At 48.5% G+C, this 8,703-nt stretch overlaps 1 non-coding gene across 1 annotated transcript; it reads left to right on the top strand.

Annotated features, from left to right (window-relative positions):
* Positions 1–300: 300 nt before the first annotated feature.
* trnar-ucu (transfer RNA arginine (anticodon UCU)) lies at positions 301–373 on the top strand. The gene has a single exon. It is a non-coding gene; the product is annotated as a tRNA-Arg (tRNA).
* Positions 374–8,703: the final 8,330 nt, after the last annotated feature.

The raw sequence follows: 8,703 nt of genomic DNA, 5'->3' as shown, positions 1-8,703 counted from the left end.
AAACCTACCTCTTTGACCAAGGTTTAGGACTCCTGTCCTAATATCTCCTTATGTGGCTCGGTGTCAAATTCTATTTGATAATCGCTCCTGTGAAGCGCCTTGGGACATTTTACTATGTTAACGGCGTTATATAAAGGCAAGTTGTTGTTGTAGTTGGCTCTGGTATGGCGCGAGCAGTGACAGATATGATGGGTGAAAATAGCTCCCATCTCTGCTGAACTTTCGAAGACTCTGAAACGGAGGCAGATGTCACATTTCGGAGCGGTCAATTGCCCTCAGGCGGGTTACATTCTGTATTCAGCCCCAGTGGCCTAATGGATAAGGCACTGGCCTTCTGAGCCAAGGATTGTGGGTTCGAGTCCCATTTGGGGTGATGTGTTTTTAATGATTGACACAACGGTGGTTTAGGCGGGGCAAGTGGTGGAAGGTGCTGCCAGGCGGGGAGGCTGCATTAAGGAGGATTGTATTATCACCTGTAGCCAAGATTCCATCAAGGCCGCAAGGTCAATGCAATCATCCACAATAAGGAGGGAGAGAGAAGACAGGCCAGTTAGCCTGACATCAGTCATCGGGAAAATGTTGGAATCCATTATTAAGGGAGTGGTAACAATGCACTCAGAAAATCATATGATTAGGTTTTTGTGAAAGGGAAATTGTGTTTAACACATTTATTGGAGTATTTTGAGGATGTAACTAGCAGTATAGATAAATGGGAACCAGTGGATGTCGTATATTTGAATTTCCAAAAGGCATTCAATCAGGTGCCATGTGAAAGGTTTTATTTTTATTTGTTCCTGGGATGTGGGCGTCGTTGGCAAGGCCAGCATTTATTGCCCTTCCCTAATTGCCCTTGAGAAGGTGGTGGTGAGCCGCTGCCCTGAGGAACTCCTGTAGCGATGTCCTGGGGCTGAGATGATTGACCTCCAACAACCACAACGCTACGCAAGATAAGGAATCCTAGGGTTGGGGTAATATATTAGCATGGATAGAGGAGTGGTTAACAGATAGAAAACAGCGGGTAGGGATAAACGGGTCATTTTCCGGTTGGCAGGCTGTAGCTAGTGGGGTGCTTGGGCCTCAGCTATTTACAATCTATATTAATGACTTAGATGAAGGGACCGAGGACAATGTATCCAGATTTGCTGACGATACAAAGCTAGGTGGAAAAGTAAGCTGTGAGGAGGACACAAAGAGCCTGCAAAGGGATCTAGACAGATTAAGTGAGTGGGCAATAAGGAGGGAGATAGAGAATAATGTGAAGAAATGCGAGGTTATTCACTTTGGTAGGAAGAATAGAAAAACAGAATATTTTTTAAATGGTGAGAAACTATTAAATGTTGGTGTTCAGAGAGATTTAGGTGTCCTCGTTGTAAACGGTTTTTGATCCTTGCCCAATTGCTAGATGGACGGTTCAAATCGCCCCCGCCTTCCGAAAGTTCTATACCCGGGAATTATTATTCAGAGTGTAAATGGAATAAGTCACGGACAGGAATGCTTTGGTGAAAAATCAAACTTATATTTATTTGGTCTAACATACATTGGATAAAACATGCACTACTAAATGAAATCACTATCTCTGTGGAGAATAGAATCCAGATTACAAACAACATACATACAGTACACAACTGGGGCCTATAACAAGCAATAATTCCCTTGTTGCTATGGTGGACTCTAACTCCACCCCTACCAACGAATTACCCAGTCACATAAACCCCTTCGCCTGGCTGAACTAAATGAAGCTCCCATCCTTGGAATAGCCCAAAAGCTTCACTTCTGAGGAAAACCCTGAGCCCCTTTCACCTCACCCAGCTTGCCTGGGATATCTGGTTACCGGCTTGGGTCACTCGAGACTATGCTTACCACCACACACAGTTGGTCTCGATCGCTTCGCTCAGTGGCTTCTTCCTCTGGTACTTCTTGTTAGGTCGATCTTGGTGGAGCGAGGAAGCGAGAGAGAGAGAGAGAAAGAATGGTGGAAAAGGATCTATCTTTATAGGAGTCTTGCTACCCCTATCTTTCCCGCCAATCTTTAAAATCCTTTTGTTTCTAAGCACTCCGGTGCTTAATCAGTGATGGGTCATCATCGGACCCATGAGTATTCTGTGATTGGATTAATGGCCCTAAGTCTGGGACATATATTTCGGTCTTTGTGTTGGGAAAAACAGGCTCCTCTTCAGCTGGCTGAGGTCAGTGGGTTCATTGTTCTGCTTCTCTTCTGAGATGGAGGTGAGAAGTGCTTTTGCATATTAGAGTGGCTTTCTAATAAGTTCAAGTTCAATGGCCCCCTTCCTTTTTCCAGGACTGTCGGGCGAACCCATACATTCTGGATGACTGACAGTTCTTTTGTCACAGCCAACTGCCATGCGTTCTCTGGAGTTTTAACAAACCAGTCCTCCACGCACCTGCACAGGGCGATCCCACCACAGGGAAAACACCCTCAGCCCATAAAGTCCACAAAAATATTCTCGACTGAGTCCATTCTTCAAACAGAAACTTTGCGATATTGTCATCGTACAGGAAACACAGACAGTTAGCATGCAGGTACAGCAAGCAATTAGGAAGGCAAATGGCATGTTGGCCTTTATTGCAAGGGAGTTGGAGCTCAAGAGTAAGGAAGTCTTACTACAATTGTACAGGGCTTTGGTGAGACCACACCTGGAGTGCTGTGCACAGTTCTGGTCTCCTTATCAGAGAAAGGACATACATGCCTTAGATGCAGTGCAACGAAGGTTCACTAGATTGATTCCTGGGATGAGAGGACTGTCCTATGGTGAGAGATTGTGTAGAATGGGCCTATACTCCCTGGAGTTCAGAAGAATGAAACATATAAGATTCAGAGTGGGATTGACAGGGAAGATGCTGAGAGGCTGTTTCCCCTGGCTGGAGTGTCTAGAACTAAGGGATATAGTCTCAGGATAAGGGGTCGGCCATTTAAGACTGAGATGAGGAGGAATTTCTTCACTCAGACGGTTGTGAATCTTTGGAATTCTCCACCCCAAAGGGCTGTGGATGCTGAGTCGTGGGGTATATTCAAGGCTGCAATAGATAGAGATTTGGACTCTAAGGGGAACAAGGAATATGGGGTCGGGCAGGAAAGTGGAGTTGAGGTCAAAGATCAGTCAGGATCTTATTGAATGGCGGAGCAGGCTCGAAGGGCTGTATGGCCAACACACAATCCCTGGCTTAGGAGGTCAGTGCCTTATCCATTAGGCCACTGGGGATGAATACTAACAGCACCCCACCTGAGGACAATTGACCGCTATGAAATTCCCCACATTTCCCAAATCTTGGACAGTTAAGCACTGAGGGAAGCTATTTTCACCCATCATATCCGCCGCTGCTCACGTGCCATGCCAGAGCCATCTACAGCAACAACTTGCATTTATATAGCGCCTGTAATGTAGTAAACCATCCCAAGTGGCTCACAGGAGCGATTATCAAACAGAATTTGACACCAAGCCACATAAATAGATACTAGGACAGGTGACCAAAAGCTTATCATAGAATGGTTACAGCACAGAAGGAAGCCATTCGGCCCGTCGGCCCGTGCCGGCTCTCTGCAATACCACTTCAGCTAGTCCCACTGTCCCTGCCCCTTCCCCGTAGCCCTGCAAATGTTTTTCCTGCAGGTACTTATCCAATTCCCCTTTGAAAGCCGTGATTGAATCTGCCTCCACCAGCCTTCCAGGCAGTGCATTCCAGATCCTAACCACTCGCTGAGTGAAATAGTTATTCCACACGTCGCCTTTGGTTCTTCCACCAATCACCTTAAATCTGTGTCCTCTGGTTCTTGACCCTTCCGCCAATGGGAACAGTTTCTCTCTATCTACTCTGTCCAGACCCCTCATGATTTTAAACACCTCTATCAAATCTACTCTCAATCCTCTCTGCTCGAAGGAGAACAACCCCAGCTTCTCCAGTCTATCCACATAACTGAAGTCCCTCATCCCTGGTATCATTCTCGTAAATCTTTTCTGCACCCTCTCTAAGGCCTTCACATCCTTCCTAAAGTGCGGTGCTCAGAATTGGACACAATACTGCAGTTGAGGTCGAACCAGTGTTTTATACAGGTTGAGCATAATTTCCACGCTTTTCTACTCTATACCTCGGTGGCGGGACATATTGAGAGAGTGGTTAACAAAGCATATGGGATCTTGGGCTTCATAAATAGAGGTATTGAGTAGAAAAATTAGAGAAGTTATATTGAACCTTTATAAAGCGCTGGTTTTTCTTCCTGGATATATTGCATCCAGTCCTGGTTGTAATGTATGTACCTTTAAGGGGAGAACTACTTTTTACAGCTCCTGTATACTGTAGTACCGGCAGTGACCACACCTGTATATAAACCCTGAGTAGTGATCTGTACCGTTAGTTCTAGAGTAACCCTCATTCAGTAAACACCTGTTGAATCGTTCCTGCAGTCTGTTGTCTGATTATTGAAGGACACAACATTCAGATACACGGACCTAACATTGGCGACGAGCAGATTCAAACCTACCTGCAACTCTGCATCACCTCCCAGGGATTCGCTCCTGGAGAACAGTAGAAGAAGGCCGAGTCCAGAAGCACGGGCGTCGACCACGGGAAACTCCCCAGTCATCCAGCGGAGATTTGAGCATCGCAGGGGAGGCTGTCGAGAGCCAGGCTTGGCTTTCCAGTCACGGTGGTTGATGGGCCTTCAATAACCACAAAACTAGAAGTTATAGACTTAAACAAGTTGGCTTTTAATCACTAAGATCAGAGCTAACATCTCAACACGCCGACTAGTTCACAGGAATGAGTCATACAGATCCTAGGATCTTTATGTAAGAGAAGTCAGGGGCGGAGCCAAGAGCCAAGACCTGGAACCTCCCAGGTTAGTCAGGAAAGAGGAAGTGAAACTATACACAGTGGGGGAGGGTAATATACATGAGTGCAAAATGAATACAGGATCAAGACAAACAGATTTCATTACATTCACCCCTTCTATAGATTTAGTCCATCGGGGTGATGTTTCTTAAAAGTTGGTATAAGTGAGTCTGTCAGGAGGTTTTGCAGTTCTCAGTGATCGGCGCAAAGCCGGTTGGGGTGCCTCTAGGGGAGTGGATTCTGGTTCCTCCGCTGTCCGGGCCTCCGCAGTGTCCTCCAGGTTAAAGTTGGGTATTGATACCTCTGGGCGTCCTGTCTCTTTGTAGTGTAGGTCTTCATCGGGTAGTCTCCCATCGTTCTCTCCGCTCCCCAAGGGAGCGAGGCCTTTTATGGAAACAGTGTCCTCTCGCCCGTCAGAGTATTCGATATAGGCATACTGAGGGTTTGCATGGAGGAGCTGTACCTTTTCCACAAGGGGGTCCGTTTTATGGCCTCTCACGTGCTTCCGCAATAGTACTGTCCCCGGAGACGTCAGCCACGTGGGTAGAGATATGCTCAAGGTGGATTTCCTGGGGAAAACGAACATCTTTTCGTGAGGGGTAGCGTTAGTGGCAGTACATAACAGAGACCTTATGGAGTGGAGCACGTCTGGGAGGACTTCCTGCCAGCGGGAGGTCGGAAGGCCTTTTGACTTTAAGGCTAACGTGACAGCCTTCCAAACAGTAGCATTCTCCCTTTCCACTTGCCCATTACCCCGGGGGTTGTAGCTAGTGGTTCTGCTAGTGGCTATCCCCTTCGAGAGCAAGAACTGGCGCAGCTCGTCACTCATGAATGACGTCCCCCTATCGCTGTGTATGTAGTTCGGCATGCCAAACATGCAGAATCGATTACAGAGACACTTGATGACCGTGGCACTGGTCATGTCTGGGCAGGGAATGGCGAAGGGGAAGCGGGAATATTCATCAATGATATTGAGGAAGTATACGTTACGGTCGGCAGAGGGAAGGGGTCCCTTGAAGTCCAGACTTAGGTGCTCGAATGGCCGTGTGGCTTTGATAAGGTGTGCACGGTCAGGCCTGTAGAAACGAGGCTTGCATTCCGCACAGATGCGGCAGGCTCTGGTCATTGCCCTGACCTCCTCGATGGAGTGGGGCAGATTGCGGGACTTTATAAAATGGTATAGTCGGGTGACCCCTGGGTGACAGAGGTCGCTGTGGAGACCCTGTAATTTGTCCGTATGAATGCTGGCATACATTCCCCGCGATAGGGCGTCTGGGGGTTCATTAAGGGCTCCCGGCCTGTACATAATATCATAGTCGAACGTGGATAGTTCGATCCGCCACCTGAGTATTTTGTCATTCTTGATTTTCCCCCTTTGTTTGTTATTAAACATGAAAGCCACCGACCGCTGGTCGGTGAGCAGGGTGAAACGTTTGCCGGCTAGGTAGTGACTCCAGTGCCGCACTGCCTCCACTATAGCCTGTGCCTCCTTCTCGACAGAAGAGTGCCTGATTTCAGGTCCCTGAAGGGTTCGGGAGAAGAAGGCCACAGGTCTCCCAGCCTGATTGAGGGTCGCAGCTAAGGCAAAGTCTGACGCATCGCTTTCGACTTGAAAGGGAATGCATTCGTCCACTGCACACACTGCAGCCCTTTCAATGTCCTGTTTAATACTGGTGAAAGCCTCCCGAGCTTCAGCTGATAGTGGGAAGGATGTCGATTTAATGAGGGGTCGGGCCTTATCAGAGTAATTGGGCACCCATTGGGCATAATACGAAAAAAATCCCAGGCACCTTTTTAAAGCTTTGGGATTGTGTGGCAGGGGCAGTTCCTTTAGGGGGCGTAATCGATCAGGGTCCGGTCCAATTACCCCATCTTCCACCACACAGCCGAGGATACAGAGACGGGTTGTGTTGAAGACACATTTGTCTTCGTTGTAGGTTAGATTCAGCTTTAGGGCAGTTTTTAAAAATCTCGCAAGATTTAGATCGTGATCTTGCTGGTTGTGCCCGCAGATAGTGACATTGTCCAGATAGGGGTAGGTAGCTTGTAGTTTATTCTCGTCAACCATGCAGTCCATCTCACGTTGGAAGACCGAGACCCCATTTGTTACCCCGAAGGGCACTCTGAGAAAATGGTAGAGGCGCCCGTTCGCCTCGAAGGCGGTGTATGGGCGGTCCTCCATTCTAATGGGGAGCTGGTGATACACGGATTTGAGGTCGATAGTCGAGAAGACTCGGTATTGCGCAATCTGGTTGACCATTTCTGATATGCGGGGTAAAGGGTAGGCATCCAGCTGGGTATAAATATTAATAGTCTGGCTGTAGTCAATTACCATCCGTTTCTTTTTGCTATTTTTAACTATGACTACTTGGGCACGCCACGGGCTGGTACTGCATTCAATAATGCCTTCCCGCAGGAGTCTGTCCACTTCCGCCTTGATAAAGTGTCTGTCTTCCAGACTGTACCGTCTACTTTTGGTCGCTATGGGCCTACAGTTCGGAGCGAGATTAGCGAATAAAGAGGGCGGGCTGATTTTTAAGGTTGATAGGCCACAGACTGTGAGTGGCGGCTGGGACCCGCCATATGCTAGCGTGACACTTTCGTGGTGGCGCTGGAAGTCCAGGCCCAAGATTACATTAACATAGAGTTCTGGCATCACGAGGAGTTTAAAATCCTTGTAGTTCGTGCCTTTTACAGTCAGTGTTACCACACAGTAGCCCAAAATGTCCGAAGTGTGGGGCTTAGCAGCCATAACAATTCTGCTCCGTGTAGGGGTTACCGTTAATGAGTGCCGCCGTCCCAGGCTAGGGTGGATAAAACTCTCGGTACTCCCACAGTCAATTAAACATTTCATTAAATTCCCATTTACCTGTATGTCCATCATGGATTTTGTCAACGGGTGTGGCCTGGATTGATCCACCGTGATCGAAGCCACTGTTGGGCCCTGGGCGGCCGTTGAGTCGGGAAAAGATGGCGGATCCCAAGATGGCGGCCCGCACAGCACGCACGAGGCGGTGACGCAGTTGGAAATCGGATTCCCCCTGCAGACTTTGCTAAAATGCCCCTTTTTCTTACATTTGAAGCATGTAGCGTCCTTCGCTGGGCATCGTTGTCTGGGGTGCTTGGCCTGGCCGCAGAAGTAGCATTTCGGGCCTCGAGACATTGCCGCTGTAGTAGGACTCCTGGGTGAACTTCTGTGTGGGGACTCCGGCGGCGTAGAGCTGGTCTGAGACCTGGATGGGGAAGATGGCTGATTCCAAGATGGCGGCCCCCTCGGCGCGCACGAGGTGGTGAGGGCCGCATGGCCGGAAGAATAAGAGTCAGAGTTTTTCTGGGCCACGTCCAGCGATCGCGCAGTGGCCACTGCCTTTTTTAAGTCCAGGACCTCCTTCTCCAGCAGTCTCTGCCGGATATAATTTGATTTGAGGCCCGTGATGAAGGAATCGCGGACCAATTCGTCAGAGTACGCGTTGCCATCACGGCCTTGCAGTTACAGTCCCGGACCAGGTCCTTTAGGCCCTGTAAGAAATCGTCCATTGATTCCTCTGGTCGCTGCCTGCGTGTAGCCAGCAGATGTCTGGCGTACACTTCGTTTACCGGCCTCTGGTATTGGGCCTTCAGGATAGTGATGGCCTCCGTGTAAGAGGTGGCGTCCCGGATGAACAAATAAATCCGATGACTTACGCGAGTAGTCAGTAGACTCAGTTTATCTACCTCGCTAGCGGATGAAGCACCCGCGAAGAGTTCGAAGCATTTGAGCCAGTGTCCAAATTGATTTGATGCTTCAGCAGAATGTGGATCCAAGTCCAGAATCTCTGGTTTTAGGAGTCGATCCATCCTCGTGTTCTTTAGTGA

Source organism: Somniosus microcephalus, chromosome 28 (genome assembly GCF_052327205.1).
Source record: "Somniosus microcephalus isolate GS21.2 chromosome 28, FLI_Smic_1.0, whole genome shotgun sequence".
NCBI lineage: Eukaryota > Metazoa > Chordata > Chondrichthyes > Squaliformes > Somniosidae > Somniosus > Somniosus microcephalus.
This window is presented reverse-complemented; position numbering and strand designations above follow the sequence as displayed.